The sequence below is a fragment of the Eriocheir sinensis genome, unplaced genomic scaffold (genome assembly GCF_024679095.1).
Source record: "Eriocheir sinensis breed Jianghai 21 unplaced genomic scaffold, ASM2467909v1 Scaffold259, whole genome shotgun sequence".
Taxonomy (NCBI): Eukaryota; Metazoa; Arthropoda; class Malacostraca; order Decapoda; family Varunidae; genus Eriocheir; species Eriocheir sinensis.
The window spans coordinates 183,699-198,255 of NW_026111564.1; positions in this window are offsets into that span (position 1 = coordinate 183,699).

The following is a 14,557-nucleotide window of genomic DNA, read 5'->3' on the forward strand; positions in this document are numbered from 1 at the left end:
CTGACTTGTGTAATACTCTCACATTCCTCGCCCCTCTCCTACCCTTCCCTGCTTGTGCTCTCCTTCCATGACCAACACCCTTATATTTTCATATATTTTATTCAAGCACTCTGGTGTATTGTATTCAAATAATGATGAAATGGAAGGAACAGGATGAAGGCCGGAGCAGGTCTCTCTCTCCGAGGAAAACTGATCGAATGTTTTAAAATACTTAATGGTTTCACGAATGTAGACAGATCAACATTGTTTCTGATCGATGACACTTTGCGCACGAGGAACAATGGCGTAAAACTCAGATGTAGACAAGTAAATTCAGACTGCACCAAATTTTTCTTCACCAACGTTGTACTGCGAGAATGGAATAAGCTCCCACCATCAGTGGTCCAGTGTTACACGACTGACTCCTTCAAAAAAAGCTCGACCGTCACTTCCTTCAACTTAATATCAACTAGAGTAGAAAAGCAACGTTTTGGAGCCTTCTGATTAATGTAAAATCACTTAGGTTTAAGGACAGACCACCTAGTTTGGACCATGGGGTCTGTGTGGTCTGATTTTCTATGTAAATCTATGTAAATCTCTCTCTCTCTCTCTCTCTCTCTCTCTCTCTCTCTCTCTCTCTCTCTCTTGTTGTAGGCGATTTTTTTTCAATATTTTGATGGGTTTTGTTTCATTCTGTTATATTTTCCATGAAGAATTACAAGGCGCAGCTCCTCTTACCACAATCACTATTCTCCCACGAATCGTAAGATGGTGTCTAATAAATTTAAGTTACCATTTAAATCTCGTTCTCCCTCGTCTTCTTGGAGTGTGTGTCGGCAATGACGTAGATACGGGTTCACTTAGGCTCCCCCCCCTAAAATTGATACCCTCCGAGACTGGCTGAGTGAGCACACCTCCTATTTATCTACACCTTGGTAACATGTTTGCTGGAAGGGAAAGGTTGCGGCACGAGCGGTGACCACAACGTTTGCCGCGTCTGGCGTGAGTACTTCATCAGCCCGTCATCGTCATCCTTGTTGCCAGGAACTTGGACATTTCATACATGAACTTATAAAGCAAACCAATCACAGGGAAGCATTGCAAGGCACAATTGCTGCGTGGAAGGAAGCAGTGCAGGGACAAGCAGGAACAACGAGAGCCCCATGGCGGCAGGGTTCCCGCTTTCCACACCATCTTTCATTCACATCTCAGACTTACACAGACTGCGACAACGGCTTTCACCGAGTAGTTAAAATATTCTAATATACGTTCCCAACGCCTCCAAAAAATCTTAACCCGAACCTTGAGGCGGACGGGAATGTTTCTTGCGCGGGGTCCGAAGAGGAGGAGGCTGCCGGCCCTGGGCCCGTATCCTCGACAACTATTAATACTAAACTTGGTATTAACTTTCGACTTTGGTATTAACTTCACTCTCAAAGTGTATCCTCAACAACTATTAGCCTAATACCTACTCTTAACTTTGGTGTTAACTTGAGAGTGCTGGCGAGGACTTCTAAACACTTAATAGTAAAGTTAATAGTGAATCCCAGACCCAGACCCATATCAACATGGCCACCGGACTTCCTCGTCCAGCCCGACTCCGTAATTTAGAGTTTGATAGGGCGCTTTGGAATTGTATAACGATGGTGAACTTGTCAAGACATACATATTAGACCGTGCAGGAATGGAGTATGTGACTGATTTGGTGAGAAGAGAGCTACAAGATCCAGTTCAAAGGGAGCATTCCCTCACCCCGGGGTTGAAAGTGATTTTGACTTAAAGGTACTTGGCTACAGGAAAAATGCTGCAGTGTTCAAGTGATGAGTTAGGGGGTAAGCCAGAGTAGTGTAAGCAGGGTGATTGTGGAAACTCTGGCCGCCCTCAGTGACCCGTAGGTAGTCGGGAGGTTTATCCAGTCTCCCCTTGATAGGGTGGAGATCCGTGTAAAGCAAGCAGAATTCTACCAACTTGCCGGTGTTGTGGGAGTGATAGACTGCACCCATGTGAAAATAATGGCACCAAAGGAAAACGATGTAGTTTATGTCAACAGAAAAAAAAATAAACATAGCTTGAACATACAATTAGTGTTTGATGCCTTTGTTATTGATTAAAATGTGAAATATTCGAGTTAAGGAAAACAAAACATGGGAAAAAAACTTTTATTTGTAGCAGAAAGGTACACACATGCAAATGAAAAAGATGACATTAAAATTGCATTAAAATGTAATTTAGAATATGATTTATAATTATTGTTGCTTTAAAATCAAGTTAGAAAACAAATTACTCCTGCCGGATATTCGTATTGAGATAATGGTGGTAAGAAAGCTTGTTAGAGACGTCTGCCAGTGTGAGGGAGGAGGAACGAAAGGTCGAGGTGACCACATCGCGAACATCATGACTTATGAGTGAAGTAAAACGAGGTTACTTGGTTTCTGTTTACAAAGTTCCAAGTGGAAAAACAACTTTATTGTGAATTCAGTGTATACTTTTCTGGAGTATTGTGTTTACTGAGTGAATTGGTGACCAATCTGTTGCTATTTGTGTCTTGCTTGAAGATATTCATCATTGGATTCAAACCTATGGTATTAATGTGCAATAGTCATCATAACAAAATACGTAGTAATTAATTATATATGTCAACCTATTTATTTTCATGAGATCATGGTATGACCACTGAAAAACATAGCTTTTTATCTTGGCTCCATTACAAATTCAGTATATAATTACTCTATTAGTGGAATCTAGTTTTCAGCATCTTTTATTATTATGCCAATATTCTAAGCACTCAGCTTGCAAACATGCTTAGGTTTATGTTGTCAGCTTGGGTCGGACTTATGTGAACACTTTACCAAGTGACCTAAGATTACTCAATGCACGCAAAGCTATGGTATTAACGTGCAATGGTCATCATACCAAAATACGTAGTAATTAATTATATATGTCAACCTAATTATTTTCATGAGATCATGGTATGACCGCTGAAAACATAGCTTTTTTTATCTTAGCTCCATTACAAATTCAGTATATAATTATTCATATATTCAATAAAGTAGTGGAATCCAGTTTTCAGCATCTTTTATTATTATGCCAATATTCTAAACACTCAGCTTGCAAACACGCTTAGGTTTATGTTGTCAGCTTGGGTCGGACTTAGGTGAACACTTTACCAAGTGACCTAAGATTACTCAATGCTACCATATAGGTATACTACATCTTTGATTGTGAGTTAATCAGAGAGCACTGGAGCGCAGCATGAGTCTAATTAGGTGCTAATGAATATCCTGCCTGCATCACAGACTACATAAAATGCAAATATGATCAGTGCCTAAAGGTGTTATAAGCTAATGATGGTAAATATATATATATATATATATATATATATATATATATATATATATATATATATATATATATATATATATATATATATATATATATATATATATATATATATATATATATATAAAACTGTCTGCCCTAATGTCCCTCCCACTTTTGAAGGCCAAATGACGCCCCTGATTGTAACAACGCATCTTGTAACACCCATGACTGGGTGCCGGTGCAAATCTCCTCATTTAACACCGAGAAATTAATCTAGGCTCTAGGGAGCTCGGAAAAATCCAAGTTAGAGAGTGCTGGCTGTGGAGATTGAACCAGCGACCTTCGACATACAAAGCCATGTCTGTCAGTCGAGCCAATAAAGGTAAAGGTAAAGTTGGGGCATACGCTGTAGCAGCGCGTGGCCTCGGTGCTCATCTCCGTAACATTGGGCCTTGAGCCTGTGGTGGGAGGGAGCCCATTACCCCGGGACACAGGGCCAGTGTGACATCCGGGTTACCACAGTTTCCCTAGGTAGTCATTTATCGACCAGCCCGAGAGGGAGGATGATCAGCTGGGTGAGCTGCACGCCGACTACCCAGGCCGGGATTCGAACCCGGGCCCGCGTAGAAGCCAGGCATGCTGACCACTAGACCACGGAGGCGTATTGGAGCCCAATCTCAAGTAAACCCACTCACAATGGCCCACAATTTTTTTTCCGGTAAATTTTGTGCTTTGAATGAATTTGCTAACCATTTCTGTCGAAAAACAGCAGAGATTATTTTTCACCCCTTCCACCCTAACCTCCTCAGTAATAAAAAAAAAAAGTGACAAAATCATAGCCTTGAGGCAATAATATTCAGCCCCAGCATCAAAAAATTATACTGCTGCCCTATGAAAGGCATCTCTTAACTCCGATGAAGTAGGTGGTGACTGTGGTGGAGCAGCTTCATTGTCATCCCTTGCAGTGGCAGGTGTCATTGGGCCAGCAGATGATGAAGCAGTGGCTGGTGTCATAGGGCCAGCAGATGATGAAGCAGTGGCAGGTGTCATTGGGCCAACAGATGATGAAGCAGTGGCAGGTGTCATTGGGCCAGCAGATGATGAAGCAGTGGCTGGTGTCATTGGGCCAGCAGATGATGAAGCAGTGGCTGGTGTCATTGGGCCAGCAGATGATGAAGCAGTGGCAGGTGTCATTGGGCCAACAGATGATGAAGCAGTGGCAGGTGTCATTGGGCCAGCAGATGATGAAGCAGTGGCTGGTGTCATTGGGCCAACAGATGATGAAGCAGTGGCAGGTGTCATTGGGCCAACAGATGATGAAGCAGTGGCAGGTGTCATTGGGCCAGCAGATGATGAAGCAGTGGCTGGTGTCATTAAATAGCAGATGATGAAGCAGTGGCTGGTGTCATTGGGCCAGCAGATGATGAAGCAGTGGCTGGTGTCATTGGGCCAGCAGATGATGAAGCAGTGGCTGGTGTCATTGGGCCAGCAGATGATGAAGCAGTGGCAGGTGTCATTGGGCCAGCAGATGATGAAGCAGTGGCTGGTGTCATTGGGCCAGCAGATGATGAAGCAGTGGCTGGTGACATTAAATAGCAGATGATGAAGCAGTGGCTGGTGTCATTGGGCCAGCAGATGATGAAGCAGTGGCTGGTGTCATTGGGCCAGCAGATGATGAAGCAGTGGCTGGTGTCATTGGGCCAGCAGATGATGAAGCAGTGGCAGGTGTCATTGGGCCAGCAGATGATGAAGCAGTGGCTGGTGTCATTGGGCCAGCAGATGATGAAGCAGTGGCTGGTGTCATTGGGCCAGCAGATGATGAAGCAGTGGCAGGTGTCATTGGGCCAGCAGATGATGAAGCAGTGGCTGGTGTCATTAAATAGCAGATGATGAAGCAGTGGCTGGTGTCATTGGGCCAGCAGATGATGAAGCAGTGGCTGGTGTCATTGGGCCAGCAGATGATGAAGCAGTGGCAGGTGTCATAGGGCCAGCAGATGATGAAGCAGTGGCAGGTGTCATAGGGCCAGCAGATATTGAGGCAGTGGCTGTTGCCGGAGCAGCTACGTAATGGTATCTTTTCCACAAGTAATGAACAATGTGCTGGGATGGTCTCTAGCAATACTGATAAAGTGTGTATCTACAAAGAATATGAATTTAAGGGTGATTAATAAATTGTTTTAATGAGAATATAAAAGTTTTTGCCAAAAACATACAGGCCAGTCAGTATTTCACTGCTGCTTGACTGTTGCTGCTGTCCTATCCCTAGCACATCATGTCAATGCTGAATGGCTCTGGTACCCCTTCAAATACATGAGACGAGCAGCCTATGTTGTCATACACCAGTTTATCTACCACAGTTAATGTCATAGTTATATAGGCAGGCGCCTGCGTATCTGTGGTGCCACACGTGTGGGGCACTCAGGTGCTGGGGGAAATGTCATTGTTATGAAGGGGCAGGGATAAACCAGTGTATGCTGTGAGGCCTTGGTGGAAGTTCCCTGTCTGAACTGTGCAGCTAATCCCCCATAGTGAGGGCCTTTTTTACTCCCTCAGGGGCTGTGCAGCTGAGAGAGTGGTGTACATGAGTGTGAGTGTGTGAGTAAGTGTGTGCCTGTCTTGGCTAAAACCCTTCACTGGGGGAAGACAACCAAGGTATTTAGATAGATTGATAGTCATTGACAGATGAACATTAAAAAAAAATTTATATCAAATATGCAGTTCACTGCTATGAACTTATTAACTTTAAGCTGAAATAAAGGCATTGTGGCCAGTATAGCTGCATTCTGTGAGTACATAAAAAAATAACTAATATAAGTTTTACATTTAAAGACATAACAACTAAAAAAAATTACCAGTCTGCCGCTGCTCATTCTTGCACTTGGCAATGCGAGGCTTTGATTTTTGTTGTACGTTGTACCAACGCCTCTCACAGTCATCCTGCGTACGGGGTCCACTCCCAGGGAAGGCACTGTCAGGGTATAAATGTGAAGCAAGTTTCTTAATCGTTTCACTATGGCATGCTTTTTAGTTCCCATACCTTCTCCAATAACATTTAATACATGCTGTGATGGAAAGCTAAATCAGTACCAATATTTTATTTACATGCATCATAAGACATCAACTTTTTAGTTGTTATGAACATGGCCATAAATACTACTTTTCATTACCTACTTTTCTAAAATGCTTTTCTCTAAGTATGAGGATATTACACAATACAATTCAAAGCATTAATCTTAATTCCATTCTTTTGAGTATAATGATCATTATATCACCAGAAACTGTTTGACCAATGCTATCAAAATAATATTATAATCTTACTTTACAATTCTCATCAAATCTACCTATTCCGATATAGTCTTAACATAAAATATTTGCAAAAGTGTTGAGAGCCTGGCATGCCCAACCCACCCACCCACCCAAAAAAATCTAAATAAGGAATAAATAAAATAACAGGTAAATATGACTTGACTCTCTTATACTAACCCCCTTTCCACCCTAACAAACTTGGGGACCTACCATGTTAGGTTAGGACGTGTTTGGTAGGACATGTTTAGCAGGAGTTGGTTTAGTTATGTTAGATTGTTGAGGGAGTGGGGGTTGCAGCAGAAATGGTCATGATGATGCTATTGACATGGAGCAGTAGGAAAAAGTATGTCCTGTTTGGAAACTCTGTGGTTGTGTTTGTATACAAAAATACCCATTTGACGAGGTTAGGTTAGTTTGCAAGTTACTTGAATCATGGATATGTGAATATGTAACAAAAAATAAAAGCGTTAACCTTAATTTCATTATCTTGAGTACATTCCAATCTAACATTATATCACCATAATCTGTTTGGCCAATGCTATAAATATACTATTTTAATCTTACTTTACCGTTCTCACGAAACCTACCTATTCCCATATAGTCTTGACATAAAGTACTTGTAAAAGTGTCCATAGTCTGGCATGCCTAGCATCCCCCCCCAATAAAAATAAATAATAAACAAATAAAAATAAATAAAGAATAAAAAAAGGGCAAATATGCCTTAACTATCTATACCAACCCCCTCTTCCCCCCCAACAAACTTGGCATGTTAAGTTAGGATGTGTTCGGTAGGACGGGGCAGGTTTGGCACTTGGGGACCTACCATGTTAGGTTAGGATGTGTCAGGTAGGACATGTTTAGCAGGAGTTGGTTTAGTTATGTTAGATTGTTGAGGGAGTGGGGGTTGCAGCAGTAATGGTCATGATGATGCTATTCACGTGAAGCAGTAGGAAAAAGTATGTTCTGTTTGGAAACTCTGTGGTTGTGTTTGTGTACAAAAAACCCATTTGACGAGGTTAGGTTAGTTTGCAAGTTACTTGAATCATGAATATGTGAATATTTAACAAAAAAATAAAAGCATTAACCTTAATTTCATTATCTTGAGTACATTCCAATCTAACATTATATCACCATATTGACCAATGCTATAAATATACTATTTTAATCTTACTTTACCATTCTCACAAAACCTACCCATTCCCATATAGTCTTGACATAAAGTACTTGTAAAAGTGTCCATAGTCTGGCATGCCTAGCATCCCCCCCCCCAATAAAAAAAAATAATAAACAAATAAAAATAAATAAAGAATGAAAACAGGGCAAATATGCCTTAACTATCTATACCAACCCCCTCTTCACCCCCCAACAAACTTGGCATGTTAAGTTAGGATGTGTTCGGTAGGACAGGGCAGGTTTGACATGGTTAGGTTAAGTTATGTTAGGTTGTTGAGGGAGAGGGGGTTGTGGCAGAAATGGTCATTATGAAACTATTCAGATACAGAATGAAAAGGTATGTTCTGTTTGGAAGGTCAGTGGTTGTGTTATTATGCAAAAAATACCCACTTGATTAGGTTAGGTTAGTTTGTAAGCTGATTGAACCATGAATATGTGATTACCAACCTAGTTACAGCTTCTGCCACTTCATTCCACGCTCTCTTCTTATCCTCAGGGGTGATACTCTTCCCATAACACCCTCTGATTATACGTATTTTTTCTTGAATTTGATGTAAGAAGACCGTTTCATCTGGCGACCAATTAAACTTACTCCTTTTCTGCGCTGGTTCTCCGCCCCGTAGATGTGCTCATTGTGGCAGATGACGTGGTTATGGTGCGGTAATTTCAGCAGAGCAAGTCGTGACGCAGGAGGGGAGATACGGGCATTGACGAGTGACGGAGTAAAAGCAGCCTTTGAGGCTGCTTCTATCTGCCACAAAACTCAGTATTTTCTTGTGTTTGCCATTTATTATGTTTCTGTTGTACATTTATACATCTTTTCTTTATTTTTCTTTTGAAATATATACTTAATTCATGTCGGATGTTTATGTTTTGCACGGAGGCGTCCTGAGCAACGAACCCGCCATAAAGAAGAAGAAGAAGATAATAGTAGCCAGGGATTTGCTAATACTTACACTCAAAGTTGACGAGGATAGCTTTTACTCTTAATAATTCGAAACTATTAACTTTGATAGTAACTTTAGGAGTAAAAGTTAATAGCTCTCGAGGATACGGGCCCTGGTTGTATGTACGGGGGGAGTAATTTTGTTTGACATGGTTGTAAGGTTATAAGGGCCGCATTATTATGTGTGTCAGCAGTGTTGGCAAGCCTGTGAATGATGTGTCTCCCTGGCGGCAGTGATCATGCAGGCGTGGGGCGCACAAGTCAGCATGACGGTGTACAGTGATCCCCGCGCCGCCTCACGCAGAGGAATGGTTTATATCGTGGAGTCTGGAGAGCAATCCTTCGTTTATAGTGAAATATTCAGGCAGTGGCGAGGCACTGACGCAGAGGTGAGGCGCCTTGTGTTGCCAACGCTCAGAGAGGTAACGTAGGGAATGCCATGATATTTTAGTGTTATTATTACCTAAACAATGAAAGAAACTATTTATTTCGTCGCAAACTTCACTAGCAATGCTTAGTAGTCGATGGAAAGCGACCAAAGTGCCCCAGGTGTCAATGTAACATTGTCGACAGAACCATCGGGCATTGTGAGTAAAACAAAGGCGCATCGGTGACGTCACGCCGAGTCCAGAGTGCCGCGCAGCGTGCCGGAGTTAGGGTGTGTCCGTGTGCCGTGCGTGCTGGGGTCCCGGCGGGTGTGTGTCGCGCGTGTCACGTGGCTGGCGGCGGCGTGCTGAGGCGGCCCTACACGAGGTTCTTGCAGGAAGGGACGCGGCGTACAGGCCATGGCTGAGCCAGGGGAGGCCGGTGGGTGGGATGGAGTGAGCGCCCTGCCGCCTGAAGCCTTGCCCTGCCCCGTTTCCTCCTTCCCGTGTGGCCATTATTACAGAGGTTTTAGAATTTTTCATGTTTAAATCCTTCTGGGGAGTGAACTCAGGGTTTCCGTGAAGACGAATAAGTAGTAACACTTGGAGGAGGTTGTTCCGTGCTGTGATTGGCTGCCGGCCGTGACGTCATCGGATTTTGATGTACGGTTGTTTTAGCTTAGAACTATTACGTGTTTGTCATTCTTGCCGCGTCCATAAGGCTTCCGGCAATGGTGTATCCTGAGCTCGTCAAGGCTCCTTGTTGGTGTTCCGAGCGGAGTGTCGTTCCGTGCCTGCCTGAGTGAGCCTGCCCGGCGCGTCGTCTCTCATCTCGTCTCATTAAGCCAAACCTTGTGAAACTCTGTGTTTTACCTGACGCAATCTTTTAATTCCCTTTTTGTTTATTTTTTTCTATTTACAGTACTCTCTCTCTCTCTCTCTCTCTCTCTCTCTCTCTCTCTCTCTCTCTCTCTCTCTCTCTCTCTCTCTCTCTCTCTCTCTCTCTCTCTCTCTCTCTCTCGTTTGGTTCTTCAGTGACTTGTTTCTTGACACCTCAATTCCCGTCCGACTATAAGGTTGTTCTTGTTAAGCTGTGGTTTGACGGATCACTAAGGACAACAAATGACGATCAGGAACAAAACGCTTGAAAGTAAGGCACACTTCCAAGACAAACCACGTGCGATTGCCCTCCCACAGTAAAGAAACCGGAATGAATATAATGGGATGAATGCTCTGAGTTTCAACAAGGTAATAATATGACTAGCGATCAGCCTCTTCCTCTAACTAGCGTGTCTTCCCCTCCCCTTGTCCTCCCTTCCCTTCCCCCCTCTCTCGCTGTCTTTGCCCCTCCCCCACCATATGACTTTTCTTGCCCCTTTTGACTTCAATCCCCCCTTACGCAGTAATGAATGAAGCGGGACCCGCTTCATTACCCCCCACTCCCCTCCCCTTATCCTTGTACGACTCCCTCTTCCCCTTCGGTATCCCCTCTATGCTTGTATCCCTTCCCATACTTCCCCCTTCTCTCCCTCTCCGCCTCCCCCTCTCCTGTCTGCCGACTTCCGCTCATCACCCCCCTCGTCTCCCTCCCTCTCATCCCTCCTCCCTCGGCCCGTCCCCCTCCCCTACCACATCTTCCCTCCTCCAGTGCCCCTCTTGCTTCCTCCTTCCTCCCTTGGTGATGCATGGCCGAGGAAAGGATGACTTGTGTCTTGTAATATATGAACGGGGAAATGATCTACTGAGGATAAGTATTTTGTTTGAGTTTTATGAAGGCGAGTTTCTTCCTTTACCAACATGACCTGCGTAAGGTAGAATTTTCGTTAACAGAGCAACTTGTAGTTTCGATTTTAATGGTAGTTTGCGTGTATCACTGTTTTGCTCATAGTCTTGCCTCAGTGGTGGATTTAAAGGTCCTGCTCTTTTGTTTGCGTTCAATGTGTGTGTTTGTGTGTGTGTGTGTGTGTGTGTGTGTGTGTGTGTGTGTGTGTGCTTGAATCACAGAGTATTTGCATATATCATGGAACACACCTGGAATAGGTTATTAATGTCGGTAATAATAAGTGATAATGATAATAATAAGGTCAATAATAGTAGAAGTGAATCCAGTGCTATAGTATACAGGTGGAGCTGTTGTTTCTAGAGGCTGGAAAGGTAGCAGGATGATGAAAGGGGTGATGGTACTGGTGTGTGTGTGTGGGGGGGTGCTGGTGGTGTTGGGGTGTCGATGATGGTGGTGGTGGTGGTGGTGGCGATGCTGAAGCAAATGTGTGGAACTAAATATAGAGAGCGTAATGAATTTAACGCCTAAAAAAAGTAAAATGAGTTAAAGAAAAGTTAAAAAGGGCAAAACTTAAGAATAACCACTCCAAACCAATATTCATAGTAATTTAGCACGCGAAAGAATTATTAATATAATGCATTTTCGTATACGCTTTACCTTGGGGAGGGGCCAGGGGGGCAAGCCTCTTTAATTATAGAGTTAGGTGGCTTGGATTTTCTAAGTCCATTGTTATTGTTTCACAAGCGCCTCTATGCACAGACTGAGCCTCATACCTGCCTTGCAGTGCACCCTACAAACTAGTTCCTACTGTGGATTTCAAAGGCTGTGAGTTTTCGTTTTTTGGGAATAATTTTGTGACCAACACTCGTATCAGCACAAGATTTTGTTACAGTGTATTTCGCACACTGCCGTAATTTTTATGGGTATCGTGAATCACCAAAAGTAGATAATAAAGGCACTTCTCCCTGTAGCAAAAGGGGAAAGTCGGACTGGCCACTCAAAGAAACGAACACTGGTAGTGACGTAGTACTATGACGTATCAGAAGCTCCGCCCACTCTCTCTCCCTCCCTCCCCTCGTCCCCTCTCTCTCTCTCTCTCTCTCTCTCTCTCTCTCTCTCTCTCTCTCTCTCTCTCTCTCTCTCTCTCTCTCTCTCTCTCTCTCTCTCTCTCTCTCTCTCTCTCTCTCTCTCTCTCTCTCTCTCTCTCTCTCTCTCTCTCTCTCTCTCTCTCTCTCCATGGAAAATATATAAGTATTTTTGAAAGTGCAATTAAGGCATGAATGATGTGGTAGTGGGACTTTTTTTTTTCTTATTATAGTGACACATACCTGAACATCGTGACATGTGATAGAAGGATGGGAGTAAAGGTTAACCACCATAATTGATGGTAGAACGATTGTTCGGTTGTATTCCTTTATTTTTTTTCCTATATATCTTCGTCACATGACTTGGACCCTCGACGTCAGTCGTGTACTTCTATCAAGAAACTCAACAAGTATGGTCTTCAAGGTTTAGCATTGTCGGCATGGCTGTAGGAATGCGTTTGTCACGCGACTTTTCAACTATTTTAACAAGGAGAAAGCCACCAATCGCATGAAGATTGCTTTGAATAGGTAAGTGGTTATGCTTATTTGATGTGTAACCTATAATAAATGAGACTTTGTGCCGCCCCGTCATTAGAATTACAGCCTTACTCAAGTCGAAACCCCTATTTTTAAGCCATGAAAGGTAATTTTTATGAAACTTTACATCAACCATATATCTACATTGCCCTTCCTCTCCACAGGCCTTACCACCGTGTTGCTGCGGCCTTAGGGATGCAAGTGAGTACGGTGCAGTCTATTGTCCATCGCAGCACCACGTCACGGTCTGACAGACCACGAACATCCCCAGCCCAGCCCGTCATCTACAGCTTCACGATCGGAGGCATTTGCTGCTACATTCATGCACAGTTTGCTGCTAAGCAGTCGTTCACTCTCGCTTCCCTGACAGATAACCTGACGGCAGCCAGCATCATCCCTGTAGGTATCACCAAAACATCGTTGTGGCGATTACTCCATGTAATGGGATTCCGGTATAGGGCCTCTCAACGGAAATTCTGTGTCGATAAGGAATCTATGGACATCGTGTGCCGCAGAATACGCGCCCTGCGGAATCTAAAAAGACATCGGGAAGAAAGCAGGATGGTGGTGTACGTGGACGAGACCTGCACCACCAGGATGAGCCACAACATGGAGTGGGTGGATAGCACGCAGCCTGTCACCAGTGCCACCTACAGCCGTCAGGTGCCTCCAGGAGAAGGGGAACGCCTTGTGGTAGTCGCAGCTGGCGGAGCCAATGGTTTCATTGAGGGCTCCTTCCTCTCTTTTCCTGCCAAGAATACCGCCGGCGACTACCACGGGGAAATGAATAGCGAGCTGTTCATCCGGTGGCTTACATCACAACTCCTGCCGGTCCTGGAGGAGCCAGCAGTATTGGTGATGGACAATGCTCCATACCACAGCCAACTGACTGAAGAAAGCCGCTGTCCCACCACTGCCACGAGGAAATCCGATCTCATTGAATGGTTGGAGAACCGAGAAATACCTTTCCCGCAGCATGCAACAAGGCCTGAGCTCCTCAGTATCAGCCGTCAAAACAGGCCAGACCCCCAGTATAAAGTGGATAACATCATCCGTGCATGGGGCCACGAGATCGTCCGTCTGCCACCCGCTCATCCTGAGAGCAATGCAATTGAGCAGGTGTGGGGGTTCATGAAACGCCACGTGCGCTCCTCACTGCAACGCTTCACGCGAGCTGACCTGCAGGCCAGGATGGAGGATGCCAGGCTCTCTGTCACTCAAGAGGTATGGGAAAGTGCTGTTTGTCGATCACGAACCTTCGAGGACAATTATTGTTTAGCAGACAATATTCATGAAAGTGTCGATCCTGTCATTATTAACCTTGACAGTGACAGTGATGATGAGGGAGATTTATACTTAAGTTGTGATGAAAATTAAAAGTTATAAATATTTTGTTCGTATCATTAGTCAACCAATCGTGTCTCGGTTTCAATTTATTGAATGTAATCTTATAAACGTACAACACCACATAACCGCCAAACCACTACGCTACCAACAATCACGGCGTTTACCACTAACACGTTATCCACTCACTTTTACTCAATAAAGGGTGTCTGTCAGTATAAAAGGGAAAAAAAATATACAAGGCCACTACCAAATACTTCATGTCTTGATAGTTATGAAGCCTGCGTCAGTGGCCACATTTTGAGAGAGAGAGAGAGAGAGAGAGAGAGGGGGGGGGACGAAGTGGATGGAGGGAAGAGGGAGAGAGTGGGCGGAGCTTCTGATATGTCATAGTACTACGTCACTATCAGTGTTCGTTTCTTTGAGTGGCCAGTCCGACTTTCCCCTTTTGCTACAGGGAGAAGTGCCTTTATTATCTACTTTTGGTGATTCACGATACCCATAAAAATTAGGGCAGTGTGCGAAATACACTGTAACAAAATATTGTGCTGATACGAGTGTTGGTCACAAAGTTATTCCCAAAAAACGAAAACTCACTGCCTTTGAAATCCACAGTAAGTCAGTAATATCCAAAATGCGCATGGATTATAACGATTTCGGACAAAAAAACGGTCTTTTAAGAGTTTTATGTTATTTTTTTCTCTATATTAAAGCAACT